The sequence below is a fragment of the Sceloporus undulatus genome, chromosome 1 (genome assembly GCF_019175285.1).
Source record: "Sceloporus undulatus isolate JIND9_A2432 ecotype Alabama chromosome 1, SceUnd_v1.1, whole genome shotgun sequence".
NCBI lineage: Eukaryota > Metazoa > Chordata > Lepidosauria > Squamata > Phrynosomatidae > Sceloporus > Sceloporus undulatus.
The window spans coordinates 135744204-135757707 of NC_056522.1; positions in this window are offsets into that span (position 1 = coordinate 135744204).

Genomic DNA, 13504 nt, shown 5'->3' on the forward strand with positions numbered 1-13504 from the left:
TGTATCTGTTCATCTTCAGAGTTGCTGAAGTCAGACAACAACTTGAAGGCACACCACAAACAACCATTACTTCTTATGGCAATTCTGTGGATTTATTCTGGCTTCCAATATGGCTGCCATCTGGAACTATTGGAAATGAGGCCATAATCCATGACCACTTTTCACATGATCATAGTGTTCTGATGATAGTGGCGCTGATTAGCATTATGTCACTATATTACAATGTGTATTTAACTGGGTCCTAACTGAACAATATAAAATTGTCTTAAATGAAACTGCATTCATATGCGATAATAAATTTTATTACAATAACTTTAAAGACAGCTGGAAATTTCCATATTGTCTACTTCTTGTTTGGTGCCTTTCTAGGAAAAAAAGATGGATTCATAGCCTTTTGACAGGTTCCTTCTTACACTAATAAAAAAATATTTCTAGGCCTGCTTCATCATATTGATCCATTACACTAATTCGTTAGGCCAGAGGGACTATGTTGGAGCCCTGCAGGAAAAATTGCAGCCGTTTGCAAACATGTAGCAGTTCCAAATAAAGGTAGGGGCAGTAAGCCTCTTACACATGAATTGATAATGATATGGCCTAGACCTAGTCCTCTACTGGTAGAGAGGGGTACAAAATATTGAAGTAGCAGGAGAAAAATACTTTACATTTCAGAGTCAAGAATCATAGATCATAGACATCTAGAGTTGAAAGAGCCGCAAGTGCCGTCCAGTCCAACCCCCTGCCCTGCAGAAATCCAGATCAAAGCATCGTTGACAGATGGCCATCCAGCCTCTGTTGAAGACCTCCAAGGAGGGAGACTCACTACACTCCGAGGGGAGTGTTTCCCTGTCAACAAGCCCTTACTGTCCGGAAAATTCCTCCTAATGTTGAGGTGGAATCTCTTTTCCTGCAGCTTGCAATCCATTGCTCCGGTCCCAGTCCTGGAGCAGCAGAAAAACAAGTTTGCTCCCTCCTCAGTTGAACATCCCTTCAAGATTTAAATAGGCGATCATATCACCCTCTTAACCTTCTCTTCTCCAGGCTAAACATCCCCAGCTCCCTGAGTCGTTCTCATAGGGCAAGGTTTCCAGAACCTTTCACCATTTTAGTCGCCCTCCTTTGGACAAGCTCCAGTTTTCACATGTCCTTTTTGATTGTGGCACCCAGACTGGACACAATATTCAGGTGGGGCTGACCAGAGGAGATATAGTGGCACTTATTACTTCCCTGGATCTAATACGATACTTCTATTGTGCAGCCTAAATCGATTGGCTTGTTAGCTGCCGCATCACACTGTTGACTCATGTTCAACATTTGGTCTACTTGGACTCCTAGATCCCTTTCACATGTTGTCTCCTTAAGCCAGGTGTCTCCCATCCTATATCTGTGCATTTCATTTTTTCGCCCTAAGTGCCAGTACCTTACATTTCTCCCTGTTGAAGTTCATTGTACTCTGGCCCAGCTTTCTAGTTCTATTACGGTCTTTTGATTTTGATCCTGTTCCCCTGGGGTATTCGCTATTCCTCCTCTGGAAATAGTTGCTGGAAATAAGTTGTTTAAATTATATCCTAAGTCAAAGTGGGGGTTGGGAGACACTGTTCCCTGGATGTTGTAATACACTTCCATTTTCCATGGACTTCAGCTATGGTGGCTGTCTGAAGGGAGTTGGAAAACACCAACATCTTTCAATGCCACAGATTCCTTACCAATTCTCTGTGTGAGAAGCCCCTACCAATAAAATCTCATAGAGTTTAATTTAATTCAATTAAATTAAGAAAAAATAGATTGTGGGCCAGCCTAACTTCTTACTTCAATTATTTTTCTCTTGCAAGAGGCTCTGCTTTTCTAAAGAAAAGCATTATAACCTGCTGTAGTCTGAAGCAGAAGTACATTCTACCACACACCTAAACACTTTGAGTACCATCCCTAATTAATTCCAGACACAACAAAACAGAACAGCTGATATAAAACAGAATGAACCAACCAACTTTAGTGTCCCAATAGAGCAGGGGTGGGAATCATGCATACTTCCAGAAGGTGTTGGCACACAACTCCCAGCCTTCTTCTCCAGTGGTTAAGAAGCTAGGGTGGTTGTGTTGAGTTGCAATCCAAAAATCTCTGGAGGACCACATGATCCTATCTTACAGGAAGCTTAAACTTCCAAGTTTAATCTTCCAGAAAGGAACAGACACAGATTTTATTTAAAGACTGTTCTGTTGCTGTCTGCGTAAAGTAACTGAGGGCGGAAGAGGTTCAATGCTCTGCATTTTCATCCATCTATAATGTCAGGCTAGGGAATCTGGTAGACATGCTACCTTCCAGTACAACTGCTCAAGTGTTCAAGGATGTATGTGTCCTGCTCCCATTAAGCTGTGTGAGAATTTAGCTACGCTAGAAAGAAAAATATTTGCACACTTCATTTATTCTTATAAAGTTCTTTTATCCAGCCTGAGCTTTAGTCTTCCTTATAGATTTCTCGCATACCCTGTGCAAGTCCCTCTATTTTTAAATTGTACGGCTGCTTTATAATAATTGCCTTGAAAGGGTCAGAATTGGCTTTTTGGCACTTGTTAGCAAAGAACAAATCTGGGGGGAAAACATGCATACAAGGCTTCTGGGCACTCAAATTTAGTGGCTTTGAATCAGGCACTCCATGCCCTTAGACAAATAATTTCCAAAATGCATTTTCTGTGTATAACTCTAGGCTACTCATCATTTGTTTGAATTACCACAGATTAATGAGATCAGCCGTGTCACATTATAATGATTTGGAGTGGATCGAGTCGTAGTCAGTGCGATGCACATTCCATCTATATATGCAACTTGGCTCCTTGGTTATAGCATATTACAGCTAGAATCAGTAGCCTCTAGGTTGAGGGGTCCAAGCATTTGTTTGATGATTATTGCTACTAAAACTTCTTTCCAGACTATAAACCTTGAAAAAGGTAATTCAGAAAACTAAAAGAAGTTTTAAAGATAAGAAGAAAGAAAGAAAGAAGGTAAAATGAAAGAAACAAGGGCATGGGTGGGGTCTAGATACTTTTGTTCATTTCTTTATAGAGTAATATGAAAAAGTAGAAAGGGAGCAAGCTGTTTTTATAAACATTTTCAATTAAAAATTTAGGATGCTTTGAGGAAGTAATAAAATGATGGTAGAAAACATGGCTAGTGAGGAATACAGCAAACAACACAGTTATAGGACTTTGTTCTACTTTAATTGCAATGGCTCCATCCTATGGAATCCTGAAATTTGAGTTTATGAAAGGTTTTAGAATTCTATCCCCTTGGTACTTAGTGACCCATGAACTCCAAATCCCAGGATTACATAGGATTCTGCCCATGGCACGTTAAAGTGGAATCATAGTGTATAAACTATGTTGGTGCTAGAGCCCTTTTTAAAAATAGTTTTATCCACTTCCAAAATCTTAGGAAGGACAGAGATAATGTAACTGTTTTTACCTGTGAGGAGGAAACCTGAAAGAGAAAGAGGATATGTACCCAAGCCTTTCTGAACCATATCCCTTATGTGATTGCTTGGGAATCTCATCCATTCTTGGTCCCAGCCTCTGTTGCCACTGGACTTTGGGTAGTTTCTGTCTCAGAGAGACTGGGCCAGAAATAAGCAGAGTTTCAAATGGCGGGAGCACAGAACAATATTACTTTGGTCTGAATATGGCATGTTCCTGGTGAAGAGCAACAACGCTGTGACTTTGGGATCCAACTGAGAAAATAGATTATATTACAGTAGGCCCTTGTTATCTGCTGGTTTGGTTCCAGGACCCCCCCCCCCATGGATACCAAAATCACATGGATTCTCAAGTCCCATTAAATATAGCATAGTAAAATGATGTCCCTTATATAAAAGGGAAAAATCAAAGTTTGCTATTTGGAATTTTGCTTTTTGGAATGTTTCAAGCCCATAGATGTTGAATCTGGGATAAAAATCCATGGATAAGGAAAGCTAACTGTATTTAAAAGCCACAACTAAACTAAAAATCACCTCAGAAGAAAGTGAATGGGATAGAGAAAACGGCTGCAAGTGTAGGGCACCTGTGTCCTGAAAAAAAACAGGAGGGTGGTAGATAGTTTTACATTTTTTAATGGTGAGTTGACCAGAGTAAAATAAGGATAAGCGCAATGTACATTAAACAGAAAGGAAAGCGCATCCCTATATCATAGCCCCCATACGACAGCCAAAATAAGCTGCTTCGGGCCAATTGGAGGTATGCTGTTTAAATGATGCATGTGTCCTAAGCGTCTGGAAGCTACACAAAAGCTGTGCTCCAGTCCTTAGGAATGATGGATCGATGGCTTTGGCGTGGCTTCTGGATCTTAGATGATGCATCATTTAAACAGCATACCTCCAAAGTGGCCTGAAGCAGCTTCTTTTGGGCCTGTCTATTGGGGCCATGTAAGAAAGCCATCATGATGTGTGTTTGAGCATGTGCCTCGACTCTGGAGATCAGAGGTTAAATCCCTGATCAGCCATGGAAACCTACTGCATGACCTCGGGCAGGTCACACTCTCTCCACTCTGAGAAATGCAAAGGCAAACTCCCCCGATAAATCTTGCCAAGAAAAACCCTGATAGTTCACCGGTATGGTTGGAAACGACTTGAAGGAACATACAACAACACACAATAGGTCCACTGAATGGTAATTAGCAGTGAGCTACCAAAAAGTATATTGTTGGTTCTTTTCAAGGAGAGCAATAGGCAACATAGACACAAGGCCACTCTCCAAAAAGTACACCTTTTCTAAACACAGTTGTAACATTAGGAAACAAACTGTAAAAAAAGTGAGTGGCTAATAAAAAGATTTGATTCTGGTTGGACAAACCTACCAACACATGCCCATGTTTCTGGATGAATAGGAGACATGGAAATGCCAGACTTATTTGAAAAAGAGATGAATCCTAGAATATTATATTTAGGCTAGATTGGAAAATCCCTTAGATACTCCTTGGGAATTGCAACTTGAATGGATAATAGCTCACTTTGTATGTTTTTTGATGGTTCTTTTAATTATTAGGTTGTGTCCCAATTTGTGGATGAAAAGTAGGATAATAATAATAATATCCAAAACCAATATCTTGATATTATAGCAGCACACAATTGTTAGTAATACCTTTTCTTTTTTATTTTATTATAAAAATATCAGAATCCAATGTTGTTCACTAACTTGATATCAGTTTCCATGTATTTATAATTTCTAATTTACTACTGCATGTCTTGGGCTCTGTGTGTGTGTTCTGTACCTTCAAGTCACCAGCATCAAATTATGGTGACCCTATACATTTTCATAGGGTTTTCTTAGACAAGAATACTCAGATGGGTTTCCAATTCCTTCCTTGAAATATAGCCAAAAGCACTTGGGATCATTGGTGGTCTCTCATCCAAGTACAAACCAGTTCTGAATGTGCTTAGCTTCCACACAGATAAATGACTGCCAAAGCAAGAGCTGTATTTAGCCACTGAGCTCATTGGAGCTGGCAAGGTGGGAGGATCACAGGGGCAATCTTCACAAAACAAGGCACCCTTCTCCGCTTCTTTGTGGGACCACACATACCCAGGCCCTGCCTTGACCCTAGCATATAGCTCCAGAAAAACCACAATGGACATGTGTCTTATAGAGAGCAAGAGCAGGGCTTCTCAGACTCCTGATATCTATTTTTTGTTGTGTTTCCTTACTTGCTTTCTTGCGGTGGAGAGCTTGGGATGCTTTCTTTTCTTTCATGTTTCCATCAGGAAGCATCTTAAAGTGTATTTGTTTCTCATTTAATTTATTAAAAAGGACAACTCTTCCTCAGCTGCTTTCCAACCAGAACATTTTTTCCTGTCCAGGCACTGACTGGTAGTGAGCGGAGACTCTTTGTTTGCAAGAGTTATTCATTTTCTCATTCCAGCCTGTTCTTCTGACTTTCCTTCGCTAGAGATGCTCAATTCAAAGTCACAATTGTATTATAAAGGTAAAAGCTGTTTACTTCTTCTCCCCCGCTTAACTGGACTGAATGCCTCCGGGCACAATACAGACCATTCCTAGCAACAAAAGCTGGCAGAATTAGGATGTTGGTAGTAGTAAGGCAGAGTCTTAAATTGTGCCCGGTGTGGGTAGCCTAACGCTGAAGGGACACTTGTGAGCCCTAGCTTAAAATACTGACCTAATTTAAAGGGATGACTGTTTGTTCAGTCTCCTGTTACGAGGGATATAAAAATCTGTCAGTCCGTTGTTTTGTTGTGATTGTATTTCTAGAATCTCTCTAGCATTCTTTTCTTGTCCTAGCTCCACACACAAGAGATCCTGCTCTTCACTTCCTGTCTCATTTTTGCCCTCCAAAACGTATGTATCTTGGTAGAAGGTTAATGAGCGTTTTTACCAATGTATGCATTTTAATATAGTTTCCCCTTTAACTAAAGCATTTTTATCCACATTTTGCAAATATATGCAAGGTATTTTGGAGATTTTCATTACTGTACAAGCAAATGTATTGCATGTCTCGGGAATTGCCTTAGGGTTGCCATGACATGAAGGCACGCCACACTCACACTCACACACACATGCATGATCCCCCCCCCCCCCATATTTTCCTTAATGGTGTTTATGAATATTATGCTAGATATCAATACATTGATATATGAGACTTTATGAAAAAATATTGCACTGAGTAGCAAACCTTCTTTGAAAATAAGTGTTGGAATTCTGCATTTAAAATAATGACATGAAATTACCATAGGATAACTAGATAACAACCTAATAATATAACCCATTATGAAATAATCATTATTCCAGTTTGGAAGAGACCCCCCACTTACTATTTGAAATCAGGGTATGTATCAGCATCACCATCATCTTCATTTGTGAGGCCATACAGGGCTATACAGGGTTGATCTTCCAAACAATCAGTGGCAACCAAAACAGGGTTGACTGGCCAAACAGCAAGAGAATGTCTCCTGGAGCAGGGGAAGAAAATTATAGACAGGCACATGGGGCAGCAAGACTTTTTAAGCCGGGGATTCTGACAAACCCAGACAGTCATGCCACTTGATTTTTGCCTTCTCCAGAGGACCAGTGGGCATTGTTGCAGACAGCATTTTCTGAAACCATTGATTTCATTTGCTATTGGGCCATGAGGGTGAGGAAACAGGGTGATGTTGTAGTGGGAAGGTCCCTGAAATATTATGCAACTGAGGGTTTGTACTTAATGGACATGATCCTAGATCTGTATGTAGCTCTACATGCACAAATCCATTTCTTCCCTGTGCTTGGCAGCTACCAGTCGGTGCCTTGGATAGGATACCAAAAGCCCTGAGATGGTGCCCTGCTGCCACTGTTTATCCTAGGAAGGGAAGAGGCAATTCATATCAAGGAGAAGCAGCTGGTCACAGCTCAGTTTGAAGGGAGAACTATGGAGGGTTTGTTTCTTCAAAGTCTCCTAGCACCTTCAACATTTTGAAGGTGCTAGGAGAAAATCACCTGAATCAGTGAGCATTGGAGTATCCTTAAAAATCTACAACTCTTTTTCAGTTACCAAGATTGCTTGCTGCAATATGTTTTTCTAGATGTGATGTCCTGTTTATTCCATGTACTTTTACAAAAATATGTGTATGGCTGTGGGAGAAAGTTAGTGTACACAACTGAGGGTCTCAAAATTCCTAGTTCTGGCCCTGGGAATAATGCTGGAAATGTTGCTGGAAGAATAGCTTTATATTAGAGGCAAAAGTGGGGAATGCCAAGCACCAGCATCAAGTTGCTTGTTTATCCTCACCAAAGGAGCCCAAAATGGCATCTGTGTTCCTTCTTCCAGAAAATCTAATGATCTGGCAGGCACTGTGTAGGCAAACCTGAGCTTCAAAATCAAATGTGCAGCCTTTTAATAATCTATCATATTCAGGCTTCACTGCTAGAGCGTGGTTAATATACAAAGGGCATCACTGAATACTGAAAGTAATGAGGCAAGGAAGCCATGTTCAACCCTCTAGAGTGAATACTGCCAGCTTAGAGAGGACCCCCATCTTCTGTAGTTTGTCTGAACTTGCTTTTTGGATGAAACCCACCTCCTCCTCCCCAAAAAGAATGAAAGACATTATCTGATAAAACTATTTTATCCCTGCCACAGTTTTCAATATGCACTATATCAAAATGCATAGTGTATTTGTCTGTTCACTTTATTGCATATTACCTCAAACCTATAATGTATTTTATTAGTTCCCTATACTCCATATTTATCCCATTACCCTTTATTAAGTCCAAGGTAATCTTAAATCTGGAATGCAGTTTTCATTTTATCCATCGCAATATATCATTTCCTCTCTTTTGATCAGTATTACTTATAAGCATTTTCTTTATGCTTCAATAAGCCTATTACATTAGGAAAGCATTTGCCAGGGAACACTTATCAGCATTTCTATAACAAAACTGTATGGTTTTGAGTAACTATGAATTGTCTGTAGATAGTTATAAACGGATCTATTTGACAGATTTTTTGAGCATGTTATCTTAAAATCTAGGCAATGTAACAAAAAAAGAAAAGCATCATCCCGTCAAAAACCATGTGTCTAAGTATGAGCAAGATGCTGAAATTGAGTTTTTCTGAATGGGTATTATCAGCTGGAGAAGTCCACATGGTATAGTGGTTCGAATCCCTGCTCAGCCACAGAAGCCTACAGAAACTCACACTCTCTCAGCCTCAGAGGTAGGCAAGGGCAACCCTCCTCTAAACAATCTTGCCACAAAACCCCTGTGATAGGTTCACCTTAGAGTTGCCATAAGTAAAAAATGACTTGAAGACACATGACAACAACAATCATCCATTGGAGCTCTCTTGCTTATGGTGAATGTGCCTGTCACCATGGCTTTGCCCTAAGCATTGCCTAATGTGAAGGTGGACAGAAGTGTGTGAGAAAAAATTGATAAAATATTTTTAACAAAATAGAAAGTCTTGGCCTTTGGATCCAGGCTTTAAACAGTTATAACAAGAAACATTGGGGCAATTTGGGCAGATTTGAACTTGGAAAAAAAGGAGAAAGAAGAGTTTGTTGGCTGAAGGTTGCAATTTCATCTAAAGTTTCAAGTGGTTGGTTTGTTGCTTGGTTACCAAATTTGCTACAACACACCTTTATCTGACCACTTCCACACATAACTTCTCCATGTGTGGGGATTAAGGCTCTCTGTGGAAATTTTATGTCAATGGCATGATAGGGGGAAATGCTTCTTACTGTGGCAGCAGCCCAGTTACATCAGAGGATAGCATGATGAGACACTAGTGGACTCTATCCCATATATATATATATATATATATATACACACACACACACACACACACACACACACACACATATATATATATATACACACACACACACACACACACACACACACCCATCCCACCTCTCTCCATGTAGGGACCCAAGGCAGTTTTGTTTATTACAATGTAATAAGTTACCAAAGTGATGAAGCAAAGTCCAAAATAATAATAATAATAATAATAATAATAATAATAATAATAATAATAATACTTTATTTATATACCGCCTTTCCAAAGATCAAGGCGGTTTAACAACATAATTAAAAACATCCAAATACAATAAAATCAGCAATAAAAACAGTGTAAAACACAGTTTACATAACATCCAAGAAAAAAAAAATCTCAAGCCAGCTTCCAATGCTGCTGAGAGGGGAGGGGGGAAGTACTTTGGGGGGGGGTTAGGGGTATGCCCCATTAGTACCCCATTAGTAGTAGTTTGGTAATATACTATTCTTTAAATAACATGTGATGGCCAGTGTGTTGCTGTGAGATAATAAACAGTACCTAATGTGTTACATCATCATCATCAATCTTTATCTTATATCCTGCCTTTCTACCAACATAGGGACTCAAAACAAATCACCCCAAGTTCTGGCAGGTAAGGAGCACATAGGTACAGAGGCAGAGCCCTTAGTCCCAAAGTAACACCAGCCACCAGAGCAGTTTTCCTAGTGTTTTTAAAGCCCTTTCCAAAACAGAGAATAATCCATTTCCCTTGTTAGTTTCAAATGGCACAACCATTAAGGCCTTAGCATGCAAAAGATAGATGTGAATTCTGGTATCTTTATTTAAACACCATTCTGAAAGCTTAGCCCGACAGGCCATTAGGTAAACAATAAAAGACTGTTTTGCTCACTATTAACAGGATATGTATATCTTTTCTTGACCCAACAGTACATCACTAGTACATCATATCATTGTATTACCAGTGATGCTTAAGATTAAGATCACATGGATATACCGATAACACTTTCAGATCACTGAAACTCTGTCCAGGCTGACTATTACTTCACTTCTCCCTCTTCACTAAAATATATCCTCACCTTGTTTGTCATCTAGTTGCAACAGATATTTGTTGTTGTTATTTGCCATCCAATCAACTTTCACTTATGACAATCCTATGCATGAGAGACCTTTAAGAGCCCTGGTTGTCAACAGCCCTGCTGAGTTCCCACAAAATACAGGGCCATAGCTTCCTTGATTAAATAAATTCATTTGTTATGTGGCCTCCTCCTTTTTCTAATGCCTTCCACTTTGCATAGAATTGTTGTCTTTCCTGAAATCTATTAGATATTCATGTCCTCTCACAGTTTGAAGTTAAGTGTTTTTATTTGACAAGTGGGACTGATTTCCAAGTATGTATGTAACTTTGGGCCTGAACAGATGGGTGAGAAAAGCCCACTACCAGGCATCATCAGAGTGCAGTGTTGACACACTGCAGGCTCTAATGATGCCCTGAAGCCAGCATGAAGCCACCCAGCTGCCCAGACATGAGTGACTTCAAGGCACTCTGGCGGTGCAGCATTTATACGGCACACTCCGCTGGAGCGGCTTGAAACTGCCTTTGGGCTGTGGCAAAGCCACAAAAGCGAGCATTTTTCCAGCTCAAAAAGGAGCAGATCTTTGTCACTCCTTTTTTAGGCTGGCTTCAAGGCAGATTGGGGCTGTGGCATGTGGTTGTTGCGGCTCCAATCCATCTTCAGAAGGGGCAGCTTTAAGCCACCCCTTCCTGCCCATCTGTTTCACCCCTTAATGTACTACATGGTTACTGTTGGTAAGTAAAATTGCCTGCATGTCCCCTACACAAGCTCCTTTCACTGAGACGTTTAAATGAATTGTATGTCCTTTAACAAAAATGGAACTCAGTAACATGGATTACAAACATGTTGCTCTGTTTGGAGGGCATAATATACTTTGGCTGTCATTGCTATGGCTGTCTTGTACCTAAGAGCCCAGGATTCAGAAAAGAGGTTTATTGGTACTTAAATAAATGTGAGAAAGAAAGAAAGAAAAAATCCATATGTGTGTTCCAAGGGTTGTTCGTGTTCAATGGCGGCCCTAAGCAAATTCAAAGTTTTAATGCAAATTGTTGTGGTGGTGGTTGTGGTGGTCATTGTGTACCTTCAAGTCATTTCCGACTTATGGCAACCCTAAGGTGATCCTGTCATGGGCTTTTCTTGGCAAGATTTGTTCAGAGGAGATTTGCCATTGCCCTCCTCTGAGGCTGAGAGAGTGAGACTTGCCCAAGGACACCCAGTGGGGTTTCCATGGCTGAGGAGGGATTTGAATGCTCTCAAACCACTAAGCCATGCTGGTTCTCATTTGATGCAAATACTATATGTCAAATATTTTCATTTTCATTATTTCCTTTTCCAGATTATTACTATGAGAGACTATGTCCCAAAAATCATTGGCCTAGATGCTTTTAACCAATATGTTGGTCCTTATAAAGGCTATGATCCCACAATGGATCCTACAGTATCCAATGTATTTTCTACAGCAGCTTTTCGCTTTGCTCACGCTGCAATTCATCCAATAATAAAGAGACTCAATGCACAGTACCAGAATGACCCAAACCTTCCCAACCTCCATTTGCATGAAGTTTTTTTCACACCCTGGAGACTCATTAATGAAGGTATTTTCTTTAATGTGATTATGTTTTCTTTAATTACTGCAAAGCTGTTGCTAACTGAATTCTTGTAAAAACTAGGCATAGTTTGTTTTAATTCCATTGTTGTTCTGACTGCTATGATTCTTATTCAGTGTCCCAAATTAAAAAAAGGAAATATAAGTAACAAAATAAAAAATTATCCATACTCTTCATTTACTTCATCTAATAAGGTCGGTTTGTCAGATTGCAAGTGGTGGGAATAGAAGAAGCAATTATTTATATCAAAAGTTTGACTTCAACAAACAATCAAATTTACAGCGCTTTATAAATAAAATATGATGATGATGATGATGATGATGATGATGATGATAGTAATAATAATAATAATAATACAATCAAAATTCTCAAAAAATACCCAAAAAATGTGGTATTGCAAACATGCTGTAAATCAAAGATGGAAATAATTTGGTCTTCCAGATATTGTTGCACTGAAACTACAGCATTCCCCACTCTTGGCTATACTGATCAGAGTTGCTACAAGTTGGGGGTCCAATATTATTTTCAGGTCCACATGATTCCCACCTCTGCTATAAATAATGTTTAAAGCTACAGTGCTATACTCACTTACCTAGGAATAAGTCCCATGGAATGTAATACGACTGCCTTCTAGGTAGGTAAGTTGTGGAATGCACAGTAAGTGTCTCTGGGCAATCTTATCAGATGAGCCTCTTTCTTGCTGCAGTCACACTTGTATTAATATAATGGGAAAATACTGCTTTGCAGGCAGCCATCACCACACCTCTCTCATTCACACAATCAGGGCTGCTGTTGCCATCATGCTCAGTTCCTCCCCCCTCCCACCCACTTATGCCCAGGATGCCTTTCAACTTTTTTCATACAATTCTAGAGCTCTGCAGCTGCATTATAAACTTTTAAAAGTTTTTTAATATTGAGGCTGGAGACCTCCTGAATTGAAAAACTGGGGAGTGGGGGGGGGAGACAGAGAAAAGAAAAATTGTGAGCGGAGGGGAAAAGGAGGTGGGAGGAGATACTGACACCACGTGACTGGTAATCCTGCAACAACTCTGAGAGTCACCTTTTGCACCTGTGGAGTTGCATGATTGCCTGGTCATTCATGAATAAAAAGGGATGCATCAATGACAGGGTTGGAGGTGGTGTCATGCAATCAGTATCAGCAAAGCCACATCCCTCCCACTGTTCTCACAGTTCAAAAGCCGCATGTGGTAATCTCCTTAACCTTCTTGTTAAACATTTCATGCAGAAAATACTGGGTGGAATCTTCTATGGCAGTTATGAATGTATTACCTAGAGTTATTCACTTGTGCCTTTTTCATATTCATTTTAAGACCATGAAAGATCTCCTATTTCAACTAACCAAGAAGCAGCCACTGTGATTGACAGAGGTCTGTTACCTTATCAGTTGGGAAGCAGCTGGCTAATTAGGCTGCAATCCTAGAGTATACCCATTAGTTCAGTAGGACTTACCTATGTCCTCTTGTTGGAAGTAATCAGTAGGATGGCAACAAAAATAGGCACATTTATGGGGGAAGTACATGAAAAAGACACAGATTT